Source organism: Bos indicus, chromosome 9 (genome assembly GCF_029378745.1).
Source record: "Bos indicus isolate NIAB-ARS_2022 breed Sahiwal x Tharparkar chromosome 9, NIAB-ARS_B.indTharparkar_mat_pri_1.0, whole genome shotgun sequence".
Taxonomy (NCBI): Eukaryota; Metazoa; Chordata; class Mammalia; order Artiodactyla; family Bovidae; genus Bos; species Bos indicus.
In genome coordinates this window covers 45,547,036-45,571,400 of record NC_091768.1, presented here as the reverse complement: position 1 = coordinate 45,571,400, position 24,365 = coordinate 45,547,036, and the positions used below count along the sequence as shown (strand labels likewise).

The window sequence follows — 24,365 nt, the reverse complement described above, 5'->3', positions numbered from 1 at the left end:
TAAGGCCAAGATATATGTGAATCATGAGATACTCCATCCGAAAACCTATGACCTTCCATATTTTCCATTAAACTATGAAAACACAATGTATCTGAAACTAATAATCTAGCATAATGTGCAATGTTGGAAATTATAATGAAAATTAATCTTGTTGATTTTAGTAAGTTCTATGTCTCATGTTAACATTATAATTTTACATAACACTGATAGCACTTGAAAAGGTCCTTTGCTTACATTATCTCTTTAATCCCCACAACAATCCTATGAATATTTACAGATAAGAAAGTGGAGACACAGAGATATTACTTTCATTTTGCCAAGGTCACACAGTTTCTGGGAGGTACAGACGGTTTCCAATCGCACATATGCTGATTTTAAAATTCCATTAACATTCTACCACCCAGTCTTGCTTTATTCATCAATGTAAATCTCCACAATGTTCACCTAAACTGACTAACAATGAAAATTAATAAAACAAGCTACTCATCTTTGCAAATTTCAATGCAAAAACTATGCTTTCTTGACACTGTTCTGATTCTTTTAGTGCTGTAATAAGAGCTATATGCCTCTCTGCAGATCAGTGCCACTAGAAACCTCATACACTCAACCAAGACTGTCCACAGATGGAGAAATGAAAGCTTGTAAAAGGCACTAGAAATGAACGAAAATGATAGTAATGAAAAGGTAGGAAGACAAACAGCATTTCAGCAATTACACTGTTCTGCACAGAAAGTTGCCCAGCATCAAATATTGGCCTCTTTATGTTGTTAGGCAAACATCTAATTGCACCATTTACCTTCAACAGTGCTGACGAGAGACCAAATGAACCAAACGCTATTTCTTTGTCATCTGCCATGGATTCTAATGTTAGAAGGAAGGAATGGAGAGTATATGAAACTGCAAGAATCTACTCTGTTCTGATACAGGTGAAGATAAACATCCATCCCTGGAAAAACCCTTGGCATCTATATGGAATGTGGATTTGGGAAAAGCAGAAGTGAGTGAAGGAGCATAAGATGTAACTCTCAGGGCCTGACTCATGGCACATACAGGAGGGCTCAAATGGATCCATTTAAAAATATTAAATACGAATATTTTTCACAGAAAAAAATATTTACTCACTTTTAAAAAGAAATGCTTCCCATATCTTTGACTCAGCTATCTTACTTCTAGGAATTTACATGAGAAGAAACACACACAGACGCACATATCCATATGTGACAGAAGTGTCAATACACACAAACACACTAACAAACCCCTATATGTGATAAAAGTCTTGGTTGAGATTGAGAAGGGTATCAGAGGAAGACAAGGAAGGGTTGGAAAAGATTTAATTTTTACTATATTTTTTTGTACCTTTGGACTTTTCTCCAATGAACACCTATAATCCATATAAGAAATTAACTAATTTAACAAAAATGTTTAACCCATGCTTCAAATACACATATCCTGTAACCCAGAAATATCTCCTTTAAAAATATTTACTGGTTAAGAATTTGCCTGCAATGCAGGTGACCTTGGTTTGATCCCTGTGTTGGGAAGATCCCCTTGAGAAGGGAATGGCTACACACTCCAATATGCTTGCCTGGAGAATTCCATGGACAGAGGAGGCTCTTCTGTCCATGGAGTCACAAAGAGTCAGACACGACTGAGTGAGTAAACTTTCACTTTCAAGCCCCAAGAAGTTTATACAAGGATATTTGGCACAGTAACATTTGTAATACAAAAGATTAGATGGAATCTAACTTCTTCCCATCAATAGGGAAACACTTCCACTCAATGTAAAACTCTGTAGCCATGAAAAAGAATAATATATCCACATGCAAAACACATCATTTTTAAAGCAAAGAACAACATGTATAACTTACTACCATTATTGTAAAAATAGGGAATATATATAAACATTCCTGTATAAATTTCCTAGAAGGAGACTAAAGAAGCAGTCTAAGTAAAACTGGTTAACAGTTGAGAGGGTTTCTGAGAGGTTCATGATTTTCAGTATATACCCCTTTTCATTCCCCTTTTTTTTTTTTTTTTTGCTTTTAATTTTTTAGTATCAGTATGCATTAATTTTTCAATTAAAAAAAGATCTTTCAAAAATCAGTGCCTTTCCACAATGACACAAAGAAAACCCACAGCAGCCACCTTTATCTATGAACTTTGTTCTTTAATTATGAATCTGAGCAGAAAATCAAGCATTAATGGTATCCAAGGAACAGCAAGAATCCAAGAGAAAAGGACCAAGACAAACGAAGAAAACAACTGACCTGATACAAAAGAAAGCCACTTAGTATTCCCAGAGATATTTAAGATGATATTATAAACACTTCCTTCCCCCCAAAAAAGCAAATAGAAAACAAATTGTTCTTGGAAACTAAAAATATGATTGACAAATATAAAAGGGTCATACACATTATACAATTAAAAGAAAAAGAGAAAATATGAAAGAAAAGTTGATGCATAGAGGATAAATCCTCAAGAACACATATGTATCTCATAAAAAGTAAGAAAAAAGAAATAGAAGATGATGATATAAAATTAAAACTTACTGAAGAAAATTTCCCAGAGCTGAAGAACAAGCATGAGTATTCATATGAGAGTGCCAGTGACAGCCAAGCAGAAGACTTGAACAAATCCCAGTGAATTTCAACAGCCCCAAGGATAAAGTTGTTGCTATTGTTCAGTCACTAAGTTGTGTCTGACTCATTGCAACCCCATTAACTACAGCATGCCAGGTTTCCCTGTCCTTCACTATCTCCCTGAGTTTTCTCAAACTCATGTCCATTGAGTCAGTGATGCCATCCAACCATCTCATCCTAAGTTGCCCCCTTCTCCTTTTGCCCTCAGTCTTTCCTAGTATCAGGGTGTTTTCCAGTGAGTTGGCTCTTTGCATCAGGTGGCCAAAGTACTGTTGAAGCTTCAGCTTCAACATCAGTCCTTCCAATGAATATTCAGGGTTGATTTCCTTTAAGATTGACTAGTTTGATCTCCTTGCAGTCCAAGGGACTCTCAAGAGTCTTCTCCAGCACCATAGTTTGAAGCATCAATTCTTCAGCACTGAGCCTTCTTTATGGTCCAACTCTCACAACCATACATGACTACTGGAAAAACCATAGCTTTGATTATTCGGACTTTTGTCAGCAAAGTGATGTCTCTGCTTTTTAATATGCTGTCTAGGTTTCTCATAGCTATTCTTTCAAAAAGCAAGCATCTTTTAATTTTGTGGCTACAGTCACCACCCACATTGATTTTGGAGACCAAGAAAATTAAATCTGACACTATCTCCACATTTTTCCCATCTATTTGTCACAAAGTGATAGAACCAGATGCCATAATCTTCATTTTTTGAATGCTGGGTTCTAAGCCAGCTTTTTCATTCATTTCTTTCACCTTCATCAAGAAGCTCTTTAGTTCCTCTTCACTTTCTGCCATTAAAGTGGTATCATCTGCATATCTGAAGTTGTGGATATCTCTCCAGGCAATCTTGATTCCAGTTAGTGATTCATTCAGTCTGGAATTTCACATGATGTACTTCTGCAGAGAAGTTAATTAAATAAGCAAGGGTGACGAGGGTGACAATATATAGCCATGATGTACTCCTTTCCCAGTTTGGAACCAGTCCGTTGTTCCATGTTTAGTTCTAACTTTTGCTTATTGTCCTGCATACAGGTTTCTCAGGAGGCAGGTACTATATCTGGTATTCCCATCTCATTAAGAATATTCCACAGTTTGTTGTAATCCACACAGTCAAAGGTTTTAGCATAGTCAATGAAGCAGATTTTTTTTGGAATTCCCTTGCTTCTTCTATGATCCAGCATATGTTGGCAATTTGATCTCTGGTTTCTCTGCCTTTGCTAAATCCAGCTTGTACATCTGGAAGTTCTTAGTTCATGTACTGCTAAAGCTAGCATGAAGGATTTTGATAATCTTGCTGGAATGTAAAATGAGTACAATCGTACGGTAATTTGAACATTCTTTGGCACTACTTTTCTTTGGGATTGGAATGAAAACTGACCTTTTCCAATCTTGTGGCCACTGCTGAGTTTTCCAGATTTGCTGGCATAATGAGTACAGCACTTTACCAGCATCATCTTTTAGGATTTGAAATAGCCAGCTGGGAATTCCATCATCTCCACTAGCTTTGTTTGTAGTAATGCTTCCTAAGGCCCAACTGACTTCACACTCCAAGGTTTCTGGCTCTAAGTGAGTGACCACACCATAGTGGTTATTTGGGTCATTAAGAGCTTTATTGTACAGTTCTTCTGTGTATTTCTTGCACCTTTTATTAATCTTTTCTGCTTCTGTTTTTTGTCCTTGCCATTTTTGTCCTTTATTGTGCCTATCTTTGCATAAAATGTTCCTTGGTATGTCTAGTTTTCTCAAAGAGATCTCTAGTCTTTCCCATTTTATTGTTTTCCTCTATTTCTGTCCATTGTTCACTTAAGAAAGCTTTCTTATCTCTCTTTGCTATGCTCTGGAACTCTGCATTCAGTTGGATATATCTTTCCTTTTCTCCTTTGCCTTTCACTTCTCTTCTTTTCTCAGCTATTTGTAAGGCCTGCTCAGACAACCACTTTGCCTTTTTGAATTTCTTTTTCTTGGGGATGGTTTTGGTCACCGCTTCCTGTACAATGTTACAAACCTCCATCCATAGTTCTTCAGGGACTCTGTCTACTAGATCTAATCCCTTGAATCTATTCGTCACCTCCACTGTATAATCATAAGGGATTTGATTTAGGTCATACCTGAATGGCCTAGTGGTTTTCCCTACTTTCTTCAATTTGACCCTGAATTTTGCAATAAGAAGCTGATGATCTGAAGACCTTCCTGAGGATGAAACAAACCACATGAAACAAAGACAGATTTCATGCATTGGAATAAGAAACATAATGCCACTAGATTTAACATCAGTCACACTAAGTGCTAGAAGAGAGGCAAACAATGGCCTCAAATTCAGAGGAAATAGTACTGAATCCAAAATTCAATACCTAAGAATCCTATCAACATGAGGGTAAGACAGATATAGTTTAAGAAGTAAAAGCCTGAGAAAATGTATTTCCCTTGTACATTAATATGGTTAATCTGTATTCAAGAAAAACTGTGGTTAAACAGCTGACAATCTTAGGCTAGGCTGTCTTATATAAAAGATAAAGTGTCAGGAGAAACAAATATGAAAAAGAATGAGGTCCAGATAAACAGTGGCATGATCTTGAAAAATGACAGAGTGTTAAAACAAAAAGTCCATCTGAGCTTTGTGCTTATAACATTCTTTTATGAGCAACCCTAATTTTGTGACATTAAAATTATACCTTCTCCATAAGTCCGATAATACTATTTGGTTTGGCAAAGAAATTATTTATATATTATAAAAACTCTATTGGGACTTCCCTGGTGGTCCAGTGGTTAAGACTCTGTGCTTCCACTGCAGGGGGCCTGGGTTCAATCCTTGGTTAGGGAACTAAGATCCCATGTGCCATATGGCCAAAAAATAAATAAATAAATAAACCAAATGTGCCTATTTTTAAAAAAGAATATTTTAAAAAATAAAACAAAAACTTGCTATTGATTTTCTATTTTCAGAATCAACCTACAGACCAACATGTATATCCAAACACAATACAAATACGATATATCTTGACAATGTACAAGTAATATATGTGATGTAGTTGCAAGTTGGTCATATGGGAAGAGGAATTGGAAAGGATAGGAATGCTAATTTGATCATGTCAATCACAGGGAGCAAGACTGTCTAAATCATATCAAGAAATAGGGGTTAGGTATATAAGTTAAAGTTACAAAAGTAGTCAATAGAAAAACTAAAATATGATTAACTCAAATGAAGCTAGTGTGGTGAAGGTAGAAATAAAATATGCAAGCAGCCTTAATTCAGCAATATTTATGGCATAGGGTCGATTGACACTATTTAAAGTTGATAAATCATCTTAATGAGTATTCTGGAGACATTTTACATAAAAATTAATTTTTTAATATTTTTCAGTGGCTTCCTCTGGGAAGTAAGGTTAGGCTGTAGGACAATAAAGTCTTTTCATTTTTGTTTTATTCATATTTATGCTGTTTGAATTTTCACTTCAATGTTCTTAGCTTTTTCATAATTTTTTATAATGTACTTCTTGTATAATTGAGCTGCCTCATAAACTCTAATCAAGACATGTATATAAGTATTATTATGACAAATTATAATAATAATCATGAGTAAAAATATATTTTACTGAGATCTTTTTATGTACTGTAGGTTATGTGAGCACTCCCACTGATTCATCACAACAGTCCTATTATAAACACTGTTATCTCCTGCACAAGGAAACTAGTCTTAGAGATTAAGTAATTTCCCATAGTAACACATCAAATAAAAACCAAGGGTAGCTATGGCTTAGATTCAGGACTGTCTGACCTCAAAGTTCATGCTTATAACCATTAAATCCTGCTGCCTGCACTTATCCTATGATTTTGAACTTGCAACTTACAGACTCCATTGTCTCTATCAACTGTATCAGTTCTGACAGTTCTTTACTTGAATTCCAGGGTACTTTGAAGACAAATTTCAAGACCAACACTTTATATACCAGTTGCAGTAAAGGCTAGAAGGTAGAAAAGAAAGGGCCACAAATTCTAAGAGCAGATAATTTTGACTAAAATTCAGCACCGAAGTATCCCGTCAAATGTAAGAGTGAGATAGAGATATTTTCAGATATAAACAGGACTGAGAACATTCATTTCTTTTGTATCTTTTCACAAAAAAAAAAAAAAATCACCTGAAGATTTATGCTAGAGAGGGGGACTATACATTTGCAAAATTAGACTACTTGAGTTTAATTGTTTTTTTTTTAATCTCTCATTCCACTTCCTACAGGATTTACAATTAGGAAAACAAATAAAAAGTCACCACTCATTACTTCATGTGACAAGTTAGTTAGTTTCTACTTTTGACAAACGGGAACAGATTCTGGTTATCCTGTCATTCAACAGGTGTTTAGAATCACATTTCTTGGTGCTGGGGATATGACAGTGAACTATAGACCCAGTTTTGAGTTGCTCATCATAAAACAAATTGTGGTTGGAGGGGTGCTTGAAACTCCATCATCTCAACCAGCATCCCCATGCTTACTCTCACTAACATTCTTCTCATTTTTCACAATGATTTTAGTACTGGGCAAATAAAACTTCAAGTCCTCCATACATTCCTCCCCTTCAGAGAGATTGCAGCCCCAAGGCCATCCTACATGAAAATTCAGAAACCATTATGAGAGCTTAGAGTCTTGTGGGGACAGACAAGCAATTAACCACAATTATATTCACATACATTCACATACATGGGTGATGAAGTAAAGGGTTCTGAGCTTTTTTATTATTATTTATATGATTTTATTGTTACAGTAAGTGGAAGAATGAGAAGTTATGCACCAAGCCATGCAACATAGTTTCAAAGTAAAGGATTAGAATAATCAGTCACATTTCTTATCTACCATATACTTTGATAAGCTATAAACTATATTTTTACATTTCAAACGTGTTTAAAATTTCCACATTTCTTGTATAGGCATAGACACAAAAATCTCTTTGGGAACTACATGCTTCTATTTGCCAACTTCAAACAAGCCTCAGGATAGATCATATTATTAAGATAACACAAAATGCATCCTTTTTTCAGAATCCTTCCCATAAATTCCACAGCCAGATATTCTGCAGAAGTCTCTTCATCTTAAAATAGAAATTCTATTCTATAGATAGCTGAAAAAGATTTGAGATGAAGAAGGTTAACTGCTCTTTTGTGGGTCACAGCACTGATGCACTTCAGCCCTCAGAGCACAGCTGAACTTTTACTCATTGACTAAGATAGTTACCACTTCTTTCCCTCAATGTCTTTCTGACACATTGGTTTATTAACACATTGGCCCGTATATGGTAAATTCATTTGATAGCTCCTCCCAATCCCTTCAGGCTTCCCTGATAGCTCAGTTGGTAAAGAATCCCAAACCCTTCATACTAAATATTGAAGCTTGATTAGAGATGGAAAATGATGCTACTTATAGTAGAAGAAACCAAAATCCAGTCCTCTCTCTCCCTTTTGCTAAGTAGATGCCTGCATTGTTTGGGTATGTCCTCCCCTCTGTACACTGTGATGCTCAGGAAAGGAAGGAAGACCTACTCCACACTGCCTGGTCTCCTGTTCTTATCGTCAAGGATTAGTTTGGATATGCACATGAGGTATAATTCTGGATACTGTGATGTGTGGGACATTTTGGAAAGGCTCTCCTTATTAATGAAAAAGATAGTTGGGGATAACCACCCCCTGTACCCAATGTCACTGTGTTGGTAATGATTCCTGGAGCTATGGCAGCCATCTTGCAACCATGTGGGGAACTAAGTCAACAGGTCCAAGAGGGCAGAACAGAAAGACGCAGGGAACTTATATTCCTGCTCTTGTTGAGTAGTTGAATCAACAAATATGGAGCTGTTCACATTTGGACTTACTGCTATGTGAGATAATAAATATTCCTTATTGGGTAAACCATTTTGAGTCAGGATTTTCTGTTTCTCAGCAGATAAACACATCCACACATGTCCACATAGATGTGTTCTGTTATCCATTTCTTCCTCCACCCACCTGCCATCCTTAACATAATTCAATTGGTATCAACATTTTTACACAGGTAGATTTTAGCTTTCTTCAGTGATAAATTTAAATTTATCCTCATGTTTTATACTTTACTTTGGCAATCTAGTTTAAGAAACTTAATCTTATCAATGATATCTGGTTACGACACTCTTGGGGTACTAATAATATTCCTAAGGTCATAGGAATAGCACTAGGCCTTTTGATAGCCTAACATGGCCATTTGGACCAAGGACTCTTTTCCCAATTAAAAAGGACAGAAAATAAAAACTTGAGTTATATGCGGAAGTATTCTAATTCTTACCCCAATTTATTTCTTTTTGGATAGACTTTCGTTATAGCACTCTAAGCCTGACTCTTTGGCTTTCACAGTTTAATTTATTAGCTTTGAGTTAATACTATTCCCTTAATCTCACTAATCCTCTAAGAAAGATGAACATAATGGTGAACTTCATATAAGAAACACTCTATTAAATTTGAAATTATTAAAGTGTACACATAAAAATAAAATATGAATCTACATTGAATTTATATCACTGCCTGCCCAAATTCCTGAATTTTAAGCCATCTTTTCACCAATACCACTTCCAAATGTCTCTCTACGTGAGCTTATCAAGACAAGTATCAAAATTCATAAAATCAACCAAAGCAATTGAAAGGCCCATGCTAATAAAACATAACACAAGTCAAGTTAATTACAATTAGATTTTAAATATTTTGCTTGAGGATGCTAAGCTTATTTCATCTGGAATATAGTTTTAAAATGAAATGCTTATATGTAAAAGACTTACAGTGTTATACAGCTTCAAGGCATGAGGGAGGAAGCCCTATCTGGCACTATTTAAACATTACATATTCATCTCCAAAATAACAAAAATAAGCAGTTTGACTGTAAAATTATTCTCAAGACTTTTAACCTTAAAAAAAAATGTAACGGCTGTAATCTCTTAAGCACTTCTGGACAATAACAATTTTTTAAAATCGTAACCTGGGGAAAGCTAAAATACCAACATTCATTTTTTGGATTTTGCAGCCAACTTTATCACACAAAGTGCTTTACTATTTTTTTTTTTCCATTTCTGTGTTCTATTCTAAGAGGAATTCTCTAGAACAAAGCCTTAAGTTTATATCAAAGACAAATTATTCAGTACCCAGCCTACCATATCTTTAGTGTTTCTCTAGCGCCTTATAAAGAAAAATACTGGAGACGCTGCTGCTGCTAAGCCACTTCAGTCATGTCTGCCTCTGTGCGACCCCATAGATGGCAGCCCACCAGGCTCCTCGGTCCCTGGGATTCTCCAAGCAAGAATACTGGAATGGGTTGCCATTTCCTTCTCCAACTGGAGATGAGGTTAGAATTTTTAAAAGTAAATATGAGGATGTGGTAAAGATTATCTTCTCCAGTCTGTAAAGTGGGTATGGGAGTTTTAAAGTCCAAGAATAGTGGACAGTCTCATCCAAAACAGAGTCTGAAGATATTCCTTAAGTAAAAAAAAAAAAAAAAAGAAATTCCTTAAGGAAAGTTTGAAGGAATTTTGAGAACTGTACTTCAACTAGGCAAGATATAAACATCTAGAGGATCTGAGTGGAGAATATGTACCGTTCTTATTTTTGGTAATTTTTTGAAAAGTCTAAAATTATTATAAAATGAAAAGTTTTTAAATGTTTTAAAATCATTACTATTTTGGCATGAAGAATTAATTCAGCTGTCTAAAATGTTTTATTTTCTGACCAGAGTCATAATAGTAAAGAATATTACTGTGCCAGAAAAAGTTTCAACATGTGGTCTACAACCTCAATTCCTATCTTGGTTCTCAGTGGTATTTAAAGATATCAATCTCCATTGGTAGATTTTCACACAGATGAGTTCAACATAGAAGAAATAATTTAAAAGTTCCATGTAATATATGTTAATTATTTTTCAATAAAACTGGGGAAAAAAAGCTCCATGGACATTTGCCTGGTTTAGTTGGTATTTAAAATCTGACTTAAATACACTGCTTTTTGATTTGGTGGCTTATCAGTTCCTGTTATATTATTTCATAACATTCCTATTTTTATTGGTACTTAAAAATAAAACATAGGGATTTTCCTGGTGGTCCAGTGGTTAAGAATCTATGCTTCTAATGCAGAGGACAAAAGTTCGACCTGTAGTCAGAGAACTAAGATCCCATATACTGGGCAGTGCAGCAAAATAAATCGATAAAAGACAAAACTGTTGACCTAAAATGGCTACAATCATGGACTCAGACACTCTCGGAGCTCCACAACAATATTACAGATCATCCTGTACTGAACAGGGATATAAAGGAACTTACCCAAAGCCACAGAGTACGACCTAATACATCACATCCTAAAACAGAACACATCAGGCAATTGCAGCGTAGGAACCTAGACTGACTAATATATAAGACATTCTTGTAACAACTAGAGAAATTTAAATATGGAATGACTACTAAATAATGTTTATGATTACTGTTAACTTCCTTAAGTATAATAAACTATTTCCATTGTCTTTACTGTTAGATGATACATGTTGAAATATTTATAAAATTTTGGAACTTTTACTAATTTTCAAAAAGTACAGCATATGTGTTTGCATGTGTTAATATGTGTGTATGTGTTACAACACTGAGGGTGAGAAAAAGAAATTATAGAAAAATGTTAACAATTATTTTTATTTACGTGGAGAGCACATAGGAATTCAAACTTTCTGTATGTTTAAGAATATACAGTAGTCAGGAATTCCCTGGTGGTCCAGTAGTTAGGGTTCTGCAATTTTACTACCGAGGGCACAGGTTTGAACCCTGCTAAAGGAACTAATAATAAGATCCTGCAAGCCACATGGAGTAGCCAAAAAAAAAAAAAAAAACAATGCACAGTAGCACTGTGCTTCACCGAAAGCCATAATAGCTCCCACAAAAAATGTACTAAGGACTTTGTCTAGAGCCTTAGTGATTCTTTTTAAGCAGACAGTTCTTAATAAAGTTGATTTATCTGTTTTTCTTTAGTACAATAGAGTAGAAGTAAAAGTTAAAAGAGAGAAATGGATATTAGAGACAGTCATGGTCCACTTGACAAACATTTATAAAGTGTCTCTCACACTTGGGAGACAGCAATGGCCACAACATGATTTTGGCCCTGAGGAAGCCTACAATCCAGCTGGTAACAAAGACATGCAAACAATTAGCCATAAAGGATAACTAAGATACCTAACACAGAGAAAGAATATGAAACAGTAGCTACAACTGTATTAGCAACCAGTGTACAATGAGACTCATAATGACTATCCTAAGCCATAAGGGAAATGTCAAATTTTATTTCACATACATTTAGAAAGTTAGAGAAGTTAACATTACATTTTATTAATATTATTGTGAAAGTGTTGTATTATGCAAAGTTTCAAAGTTTACAGAGAAATATTTTACATGTTAAAAAATTTATTTCCCTGGTTAGGAAAAGTCAATATTCTTAAAATATTAATACTCACCAACTTAACTCCAAAATCACTGCAGATGGTGACAGCAGCCATGAAAATAAAAGATGCTTTCTCCTCAGAAGAAAAGTTATGACCAACCTAGAGGGCATATTAAAAAGCAGAGACATTACTTTGCTGACAAAGGTCCATCTAGTCAAAGCTATGGTTTTTCCAGTAGTCATGTATGGATGTGAGAGTTGGACTATAAAGAAAGCTGAGTGCCGAAGAATTGATGCTTTTGAACTGTGGTGTTGGAGAAGACTCTTGAGAGTCCCTTGGACTGCAAGGAGATCCAACCAGTCAATCCTAAAGGAAATCAGTCCTGAATAGTCATTGGAAGGACTGATGCTGAAGCTGGAACTCCAGTACTTTGGCCACCTGATGGGAAGAACGAACTCACTGGAAAAGACCCCGATGCTGGGAAAGATGGAAGGCTGGAGGAGAAGGGGACGACAGAGGATGAGACGGTTGGATGGCATCACCAACGCAATGGACATGAGTTTGAGTAGGTTCCAGGGGTTGGTGATGGACAGGGAGACCTGGTGTGCTGCAGTCGATGGGATTGCAAAGAGTTAGACATTACTGAGCGACTGAACTGAATTGAATTGAACTTAACCTATAATCAATACAATCCAAATCAAAATCCTGGCAAGTTTTTTGTGTGTCAACAAAAATAAATACTAAACCTTCTATGCAAAGACAAAAGACCCAGAATAACCAATACAATATTGAAGATGAATAAAGTCTGAGGATTGACACTATGTGACTTCAAGACATACTATAAAGCTACAATAATAATACAGTGTGGTATTGGTGAAAAAACAGATCAATGGAAAAGAATAGAGATCCCCAAAATAGACACACAAATACAGTCAACTGATCTTTGACAAAGAAACAAGAACAATTCAGTGGAGAAATGATAGACTTCTCAACAAATGGTATTGTAACAACTAGATATCCACGTGCAAATAAAAAAAGAAGAATCTAGACACTGGCCTTACACATTTTGCAAAAACATTCAAAATGGATCATAAGCCTAAATGTAAACTGCAAAACTATAAAACTTCTAGAAGATAACAGTGGAAAAAAATCCAGGTGACTTTGGGTTTGGCGATGAGTTTTTATATAGATTACCTATATATGCACAATCTATGAAGGAAAAAATTGGCTAATTGGACTTCAAGAAAATCAAAAACTTCTGTTATACAAAAGAGACTGTTAAGAAAATAAAAAGAAAAGCCAAAGACTGATATAAAATATTTATAAAACATATCTGATGAAGGACTTATATACAAAGTCCTTCAAAGAATTCTTAAAATGCAATAATAAGAAAACAACCCAATCACAAAACAGGCAAAAGATCTAACCAGATATCTCACTAAAGAAGATAAACAGATAACAAATAAGCATATAAAAAGATGTCAAACATCATATATCATTAGAGAATTGCAATTAAAACATCACTTGGATACCACGACACACATATGAAAGTAGCAAAAAAAGTTTTTTTTAAATGAACAATAACAAATGCTGGCATGGATGTGGAACAACAAAAATTCTCATTCATTGCTGACAGGAATGCAAAATTTTACAGCCACTTTTAAAAAGTTTGGCAGTTCCTTACAAAATTAAATATAGTTTATCATACAATCCAGCAATCACACTCTTAAGTATTTAGTCAAATGAGCTAAAAGTTACATCTACACAAAAACCAGCCCACAAATGTTTATAGAAGCTTTATTCACAATTGCCCCAAACTGGAAGCAAACAAGATAGCCTCCAAAAGTGAACAGATAAGCAAACTATGGGACATCCATAAAATGGAATTTTATTCAGCAATAAGAAGAAATAAGCTATCAAGCCATTAAAAGGCATAACAGAATCTTAAATGTATATTTCTTAGTGAAAAGAACAAGTCTGAAAAGTCTACACACTACATGATTACAATTATATGACACACTGGAAAAGCTAAAACTATAGTTACAATAAAAAGATCAATTGCCGAGAGTGGGAATGGGATGAATAGGTGGACCATAGAGGATTTTTTTACATCAGTGGAACTATTCTTCTGGATGTTAAAATAATGGACACAAGACTATGCATTTATCAAAACCCATAGAACTTTATGACACAAAAATGAACCTTAATGTAAACTATAGACTTTAGTTCATAATAATATACCAATATTGGTTCAGTTGTAACAAATATACCACACTAATGCAAGATGTTAACAACAGGGGGCATTCTCAACAGGGGAGAGAGGGAACTCTGTACTACACGCTCTAGTGTCTGTAAACCTAAACTGCTTTAAAATATAAAGTCTGTTAATTTTTTAAATTTTGTGTGTGTGTGTGTGTAATACTCATTTTCCCCAAATGCCAAATAATGAAGCTCTATTAGAGTAAGCATGTGTTGCTCACAGTAAGCCTTTACCTACACTAAACTGTTTTTTTGTGAATCGTCAGTCACTTTTAGAAATGCTCAAATAATGAGCACATAAATTATGGGTAGGCCCTGGGCAGAGTTTCGAAAAGTGTGGTCTTCAAACCACCTGCACCAAAATCATTGGATGCTTGTTAAAAATCATATCCCTACTAAATCATAACCTCAAGGGGTGGGCAATCTGCATTTTTAACAAGTTCCCTGGGGACTGTGATACATGACAAGTGTGGGAAGCACTGCATTAACGGTGTATGAGGATACTTAAGGACTACTCCTTTTATTTTACTGCTTATAAAAAGCAAACAATTAAAACATACCAGCTGCCCAGTAATTGAGAACAGGTTTCCCTTCATCTCCCTGGCACAAGCTGACTTATTTTGCAGTTTCAGGAACTCCAGCCATAAGGACTAACTTTTCCAGAAGCAATTTATTATATAACACCATGGTTTTTAAATTTCTGGTCTTTCAAGAAAGAAATAACTAGACAGTGAAGACTAGGATGATGCTTATGGCCCTTTTGTGCTTTTTTAATTGAAGACTTTTGAATCATACTTTTAATAAAGGATTAAAAAAGAAGCTTTCTGATGCTTTTATCATTTATTATTCCCCAAAATTGAATAAATATTTTTAGATAAAATTTTCAGAGGACATTGTCAACTCCTTTTTATCTGAATTAATTTCTTTGAAATAATTTTTGTCTTGCCCTTTTCAGGAAGATATTATTTTACTATATCTAAACCAAAGAAAGTCACAGAGTCAGATCCCAGGGCAATGGGTTCACGATCACGTCCCAAAACAATCATAGAGCGTGCCTGATCAATCCTGGCTGTCATCATTTCTTTGACTCTACATCTTGCCCTTTTGTGACCTTGGCAATCCACCTTTAAGCAGTATGGTATTGTTATTGCCCCAATTTATCCAGTGGTCAAACTTCAAGCAATCCTAGTCATTCAGAACACAGCAGACATGTGTCTTTCAAATCTTTGCCTTGTCTTTCTGCATCCTTTCCCTCTTCATCCAACAAATCATTTATAGTCCTTCCCTAGTGGAAGCAATCTGAGCTTCATCATTTATACTTATAATCTAGGGCAGTGCTGCTCAGACTTAAGTATGCATAACAATCATCTGTAGGGCTTGTTAAAAGACAGATTGCTGGGCCCTGCCCCCAGTTTCTGATGCATTGAGTCTGGGATGGGGCCCAAGAATTTGCATTTCTAATAGATTTCCAGGTGATGCTGATACTGCTAGCCCAGGGATCACACTCTGAGAACCATTGATATAAGAGAATTTGCCACCTTTGTTCTGGTATTTGCACCAGATAATGTATGACAGGCGTTGTAATTTATATAAATTGTTACAGGACTCATTAGAGTGGGAATCATAATTAACAAACCTTAGATGGTATGTATATTAGAGACTATGCAAATTGACAACTCCTTTTGATAGTGGTCAAGGCTACCATATACACTGGTTTGGCCAAAAAGTTCATTCAGGTTAAGACGTTATGGAAAAACCTGAACAAACTTTTTGGCCAACCCTATAATTACTTTTCCATTGTCCCAGAGAAAATCATGCAACAAAAATCTCAAGTTAGCATGTCAGAATCTTGCCTTTTATTTATTTATCAACTCTTAACTAGCCAAACCACTCATCTGTCCCTGCCCTGCACACTTTCACTCAATTTCCAATTGCCTGCCTTGTAGTCTTGGCTAATCTGTTGGACCTGGACCCACTCCATGAAGACCTGCCCCTTTCTACCACAGACCCATACTGCCACTGCCACCCTGCAGAATCCAACCTGGCTTTCTGAGCCCTAGTCATGGATCTTCTCCATCTTTCTCCCTGAGGACCTGAGGAGTTCTGGCCCAATTCCTCCCAGGGCTCCCAGGCTTCTAGATGTGTCATAAATCTCTGGCATTAGTCCCCTTAGCTGCCTTGCTAGGCATAATTTGGAGAAGAATGTTTATTCTCTTTTAAAGGGAATTGGGAGAATGCCAGAGCCAAGGCAAGGCAAGGGCCATTCTGGGAATTAGATAGTGAAAGTGCCCTCATTATGTGGCAGGAAAAAGGGGAACATTCACACACAGGAGTATATTGCGGGAGAAATATCAAGTCCCACATTCTTTGATTTTCTCTGATGTTTTCCTTACGTGAGGTGCCAACCAAAATGGTTTCTCACCTTCAAATAACAGCTGCACACTCAGCTGAGAGACACTGCACTAGGAAGATCAAGATCAAATCCAGAAGAGATCAAGCAACAATAAAGGTGGGCTACACAAACAGCAGAGGGCGGCAGACCATGTCACAAGAGGGACTCCATCCTCAAGCAGTGCTTCCTGTAGGAAGTTCAGGTCTGCTGAACTACTGGGGTTTCAAATGGGAGTACATTGGAATATTATTAATTACTTCCATTTTATTACTCCTCATGGCTGGATGCTAACAAGAAAATGTCAGAATAAGAGAAGACCACTGGATCTGAAGTCTAAAAAGCCAGATTCTAGCATTTTCTGTTTGACTTGGCCAACACCCCAGAGCCTCTGTATTCTTACCAGTGAAATGGAGGGGGGAAATACTTAAAAGCAATCAATAGCATCACCTGTGGTTCATAAGTAAAAGGAAAAAGTCTATATGTACAAACATTAGTTATCTCCCAGGTTGTAAACTCAAAATTAAAGAAGTATGTTCATCTCAAAAGGTCACCTCAGCTCTTCCTTCCACAAGCCCAATGCTTGAGAATCCTTTAGCCTTTATAACAATTGTGGAAAGATATTCCAGGTACTGGCCTGCAGAAATAGAGGGGATTTCTGGAGTAGGAGCCCATTCAGGGAGTCACTTAAATCTCACTCCATAATTAACAACATAGACCACAGCACCCCAATCCCAGGTACTTAAGCGAGGCTGGCAAAAGAGAATCCAGGAGCCTCAGTGCAGAGAATTGAGTGGCGGGGGAAGATTAAAGAGAAAGACTAAATCTAGGGCTGTCTTTTCCAAACAATTACTGGAAAATTGCAGAACCAATCTGCCCCAGGGAACCTCAGGGAAAATATTACTTTGATTGTGTGATTGCATCTTTCACCAAGCACAAAGAGCCCTAGCCAGCATGGCAAGGCAGAAGCGTAGAGCTCCAGTGGTTCTATTACGCCTTTGCAGAGTTGCCATGCTCAGCTGATGTTGAAAGAAGCACAAAATTTAAATGCCAAAGTTAAAATCACAAATTCTGGACCAAACTACAAGACAGAATTCCAGATGATTTCATTATATTTTTGTGTGACTGGCTATTTATTAATTGCCATCACTGCAGAGAATTTTTATTTTAGGATAGCTAAGATTTCTCTTGCTTCCAAGCACAACCAACACTGTCCTCTCTTCTGCTACAGAAATTTCTCTAACCAATCTTCCTGTCATTTGCCTCAAGGGCTTACTCAAATTGACACTGGAGAGTTAATTTACACCTTCCTATTTTACAAAAACAATCCCAGAAGAAAGTACTAGATGATCTATCCTATTTGGATTAAAAGTCTAAATTCTAATTTTCGGGCTCTGCTATGGATTATATAAATGGGAACCCTCATAGAAGCTAGGAAATGTTTTCTGTCCTTTAAATTATTTTCTGTGCTAGTTACTTTTAAATCTGTCTCTTCCTCAAAATCTAGCTAACAAACAAATCATTATAAATACTGCCATTTGGGGAAAACAAAATATAAAACCATTGAATTCTTCTACAAGGAAGTCATTAATTCAGTTAACTGAATTTGACCAATTTCCAGAGCAGTCACATCTTTTCTGAACCTTAACAGATCTAGGGTCCTTTTTAAGTTGTAGCTAACATATATTGGAATTTTTTTAAGCTAACATATACTTAAGACCAACATAGGTTTCTTTTGAATGTATGTGGTATTAAGCTATCCACTGACACTGCCTTTTGCCTGCCTTCTGTACACATGGTGATGACACATTTCCCTGCCCCAGTGAAAAGGCAGGGCCAACTGAACTGCTTTGGCCAGTGAAAGGACAAGCATGCATCACTTCTAGGCAGAAGGCTACAGGAACCAATGCCCAAGTGGCCCATCCACTTGCGCAGTCACTGTGTCCAGTTATCTACCTGGACTCTGAGTGAGCAAACCATGAATCAGAAACCCCTTAGAGAAAAAATGGACATGTGATGCCAAGGGTTATAAACAATAAATCTTTGCTGTTTTAAACCACTGAGATTTTGGCCTAATACAGCTTAATCCAGCCTATCCTGACAGGCCAGGTTCAAAACCTGGCTCTAACACTTATTATCCTTGACTATACAAACAAGTTCTTAAACTCTCTGAGCCTGTTTCTTCCAGCATAGTACGAGGAAAATTACACCTTTCTTAAATGAGAACCTACATAGTAATATACCTTTCACATAGTAAATTTTCAACATGGATTAATAATTGCTGTTATCATTATCACTTGTTTATATAGAAGAGAATCTGAAAATGGGCAGTGCAAGAGCAGAACATTTCCACTTGTTCTTCTTTGAAAAATGTTAGGTTAAGAACTACCACTTGGATTTTCTAGTTTAAACAAGCCCTGTACAGGAAATACAAATTTTATTAATAGTAGAACTGGCATATTATGAATGCAGAAAACAATGAATATATAGATGTTAAGTACTCAGCAAGTCGATGACAGAGAGGGATTTATTTATTTACTCAATTTAGGAAATTGTGACCTTGAAATTCTTATGCAAAAAATCCATAAATTCCAATTTGTAAAGTACATGAAAATAGCAACAGGAGTAGTAATATAAAGGACAATGCATGAAGAATTAGAATGGCTTTTAAAGCAACATTTGTCTGCTTCCTTCTCATTAAGCCTGTTTTAAAAGGTGAGGTATGTCTCTGACCCTAAAAATTAAAATTCCTCACCCCAATCAGTCTGGTTTTGTACATTGAGATATATTGCCTTCCTCCACAAGCACTAAAAGATTTCATAAACCCCAGGGTAACAAGAGATAAATTTCTTAATAAAAATTCAATTTGCAGGGTTTAGATATTATTTACTTCTTGATTGGAGAGCAATTTGTGAACCTTACTCAACACAGCTATGTAACTTCTTCCTCTGGCAATGGGAGCAGAATTGATTGGATCCTTTCATGGAACAACACATGGATTGATCCAAATTTTTTTTCTCTCACATTTCAGTATCGCCTTGCTATTTACTTTCTGTCAAAATAATCCTAGCATGCAAGCCACCAGGCAAAACATAGATTTTTATATAAGATTTTCATCTTTGTTTTGTAAATGATCCTGTCTGCAGCAGATTCTTTCTGCTTACCAAACTCACATTTTAAAAAGAGATAACTCAGGTTTGTCCATTTATTCCACCTTTGTCAAAAATTTGCCGACACAAGTCCTTGCTTCTCATTTGTATAATATTAAGAACTCCGTTCCTCATTTTGCACATCCAGAGCTATTAGTTCTCTTCAATAATCACTCAGGACTTAATTATACCCTCAGAGCCAGAAAAGATGCATCTACTAGCCACAACCACATGCCTACCTCTCCGTTACACAGGCCAGTTGGAGGCCTTGGCTCTATGGACTTGGCCACGTTTCATGAAGCACTGGCAAGACAAGATAGTCCATATGGGTACTACAACACAGGACTTCCAGGGCCTAAAGGAAAATAAATCCTATTATGTTCTCTCTGAATGTATCAGTTCAGATCATAAATACCTGGACGGTACCCCTCTTTCCCATGAGGGAGTTGTTGCTGAGATTGGGAATCGTGAACATGTGACTCTGCAGGGGCATTCCCAGTAAGCTGGACCCCCTGAATGATCTGACCAACTGTGACTCATTCAGCTACACTTAAACTGAGAGAACAAATAGCAATAATAAAACTAAAACATTCAAATCTCATAGCACATCGTAGGATAATTTCATGCAGTGCCCAGGAGCTCAATAACATGGAGAGGGCATTTCAGTGTTGAAAACTGCCCTTGATTCTCTCTGGGGATAGGACAGAGAACAAAGGAAAGGACACACCTAATTGAAACTGCCCAGAAGCCTCCAAGTGCTTCAGGCTGAAATTCACCAAGCATGATGTGGAAAATGGCTATGTAGCCTGCATTTCCTTTGGGCCACAAACCCTGAATATGGTTGTAATCGTGATTGTTACTGGTCAGAATTATTAGACTTTGGTCAATGGTGTATGAAGTAGTATAAGGATATGGGTTTTTGTGTGCAATTGTACACAGTTTGTTGGCTTTACTCTCAAATTCCCACACCATGCTCATCAAAACAGCATAGGAGCTGCCCCAAAGAGGAACATTCATCCAAACAGTCAGTTACAAGAGAGGCCAAGGAAACTGCAGCCAGAGGAAGAAATTCCAACATGACAGATGTTTGACTGTTATAAGTTCAGAAAAGCAAAGAAAATGAGAAACAGAAGTCTAAAGCTGAGGTTATAAAGTTTTCTCTCCTGAATGTCTTGCTCACAACTCAGGAAGCACAAATTGCCACAAAGACCCCTCTAAGAAGATAATCAACAAGAAGGCTTTACCCAGAATGGTAAAGATCAGAGAGCTGAGGCATCTTGGTCCCAGCCTAGAACATCACAGATCAGAGAGACCTAGCTTGGAAGCTTTTTGTAAGATTATCAAAACAGTCACAGTTTATTTTGATAACATGCAATCCAAAGAAAGATGTGCCTCCTCCTGCTTTACAACCAGCCTTACTACAGAGCTGTTTTAAAAAAATAAACAAAAGCCTAACTCTGGATCGTTGCTGCAGATTTTCATTAAGAGGAGCTGGTTGAGGAGCAACAGAGGTCTAAATTACGATACTGTGAACAACACACAGGAACACTTGCTAAAAATCCTCCTATCATCCTAATGGAGATCAGTCCTGGGTGTTCATTGGAAGGACTGATGCTAAAGCTGAAACTCCAGTACTTTGGCCACCTCATGCAAAGAGTTGACTCATTGGAAAAGACCCTGATGCCAGGAGGGATTGGGGGCAGCAGGAGAAGGGGACGACAGAGGATGAGATGGCTGGATGGCATCACTGACTCGATGGACATGAGTTTGAGTGAACTCCAGGAGTTGGTGATGGACAGGGAGGCCTGGCGTGCTGCGGTTCATGGGGTCGCAGAGCCGTACATGACTGAGCAACTGAACTAACTAACTAACTCATCTCTGTCCCCCAAGTTCTGTTTCTTGGCAGAGCTGCCCTTGTTCTTATTCTCTCTCTTAAAATATTCCAGCATCAGTAAGCTCTATTTCTCATTAATTTGTCAGCATCTTTTCCTTTATTACTCAGATAGTTTCAGGCTCTTTATTGTGTTCAGTCATCAATCTTCTGTAGCTCCTTCAGTTTTTATCTACAAACATTTCCGCAACTATATACAGTAGTTCAAGGAAGAATCTTGTTTCTTGACAAGACAGGAGGAGGAAAGGGTTGCCTTTTGAATATTCATTTTTCACTGTACATATGCAGAGATACTCATATACACAGTTACAGGCTATCTACAGAAGCTAAAGTCATTAAAATATTTACCAATGTATGGTTTCTGTTTACCCCACAATTCTCACAACCTCATCTATCACTATTGTCCTCTCTGAGGTCAGCATTTTGATTAGTATCTGGCTGTATTAGATTCTTATTACTACAAACTAAGTCTCTTAAAACAACATTCACTTTTCCTTTTACAATTCTGGAGATCAGAAGTCTGAAATGATTCTTGAGGGGCTAATATCAAAGTGTTAGCTGGGCTTCCTCCTTCTGGAAGTTCCTGGGGGAATCTGTTCCTTGCCTCTTTTAACTTCTCAAGGAGGTGGGCTATCCTTGGCTTAGTAACTGCCTGTGCTAACTCTTGCTTCCATCATCCCATTTACAACTCACTCTGATCTCCTGCCTTCCTCTTATAATGACCTCTGTGATTGAATCAGACCCACGCCAATTATCCAGGATAAGATTCTGACAATCTTAAGAGCCTTAACTTAATCATATCTGCAAAGTCCCTTTTGCCATATAAGGGCAAAAAGTTCAAACTTGTGAACTTGACATTCAAGTTCTACACATTAGAATGTAGACATCTTTGGTGGGAGGTGGGGAGGGAGGGGTTATTCACACTATTAGATATCACAAGCTATATAAAAACTCAGTACAAATTCAATGCAAGACAAAGTAAATTGCCAGACTTGCAAAAGATGAATGAATTCATAAAGTCAACAAAAGTTATGGTTGAGAACTGCTGGAATTATGAGCAAAGCTATTGATGAATCATAATTCAGCAGAGAGAGAACCTTTTTTGAAAAAAAAAAATACAAAATAAGCAGGGATAATAACAGCTGAGTATAGCAAAGAAAAAAATATTTAAATACACTGGATTAATAGAGAATCCTTGGAAAACTTGATAAAGCCCTCAAATTTTTTATGATGCAAAATGTGAAATAAATGATATTATATATATATGATCATACAGTTGTCTTAGAAGAAAATCTTTTTTACCAAAAATGAATCAAGCTGGATGAATTCCTTGTTCACTCTAAGTTTATAGTTGGAATTTTGTTGATGTTATTCCAATAAAGAAACTTATTTTCAAAAGTTTTAGTTTTTAAGACAAGTAATTAGCTTTAATTTTTTTCTCTATGTACAGAAAGCACATTCCAGGGGCAAGGGAGGAAACAGCAAAGTCATGGAGGAACTGAAGTATTTCCCACCATAAAGCTATTTTTACTACAGCAGATTTCTAAGCATGGTTGTATGCCATGACAGGTGTACTCCAGTACCTGTCTCTCCCTGTCACAAGGGGATAGATGAGACTGGTTGGATGTGTAGACAGTGCACTGTGATAGAAAAAGATCAACAATGTAAGGGAGAAAATCTGGTCCTAGGCCCTTTTCAAGACTTGTCATTTTTGTGATTTTGAAACATAAGGATGTTTGGGACCTCTCAAAACATTCTTCTCTCAATTCTCCTCTATAAAATGAGAATTTTATCCATACTTGTCCTCATACATTTGTTAAGTTCAAAAAAACTCACCTTGAAATTCAGATAAATAGCTTGTAAGACTAAAAATTAAAGATGTCCATTTAATGCTATCCCAATAAAGACACTAACAGGAATATTTTGAATGAAACAATCTGATTCTAAAGTTAATAAAAAATAAACTCACAAAATAGTCAAGAATATTCTGAGAAAGGTCAGTAATGAGAAGGTAAGCCCAATCACAGAAGGAAAGATACTATAAAACTATACTAATTAAAGCAGTATGGTATTACACTTGAAAGTTTAGGACAGGAAAGCAGAACATAGAGTTCTGAAATGGACTCAAATACACACAGACTTTCAAGATAGGATAAAAGTGTCCTTCCAAATTAACAGGTAAAAGATAAATTGTCCAATAAATGTTGTCAGAATTGAGTAGACATCTGGCAGAAAATAATTTCTGCTTTTTTACCTTTCACAAAAATAAATTATGGATGGACAGATTTCAACATACCAAATGAAACCATTATAATTGCTAAAAGAAAACATGGGAGAAAATTTTACTATCTCAGATTATGATGGTCTTAAAACTATAATATAAAAATGATGAATTGACTACACAATAATTTTTAATTTCTACTTGAAAAGAAATCACAAAGTGGAGAACTGAGTGGAGAACTCACTGTTCTTTCTAGTCTTCCTGCTTGCCTCAGGATATTTTCACTCTCTGCCTGAAAATGCTTTCTCCCACTTGCAAATAACACAGGAGAATGTATTTGCAATACATATAAACACTCTAACAAATCAATATGAAAATATCAACATCTCAAATGGAAAAAATA

General features: G+C 36.4%; 1 long non-coding RNA gene across 1 annotated transcript in view; it reads right to left on the bottom strand.

Moving 5' to 3' along the window:
- The window catches only part of LOC139184917 (uncharacterized), a 58,752-nt gene that overhangs the window by 30,446 nt on the left and 3,941 nt on the right, over positions 1-24,365 (bottom strand). The window contains exon 2 of the long non-coding RNA XR_011568455.1: positions 12,126-12,212. This is a non-coding gene — a long non-coding RNA (uncharacterized lncRNA). The remainder of the gene's footprint in view (positions 1-12,125; positions 12,213-24,365) is intronic.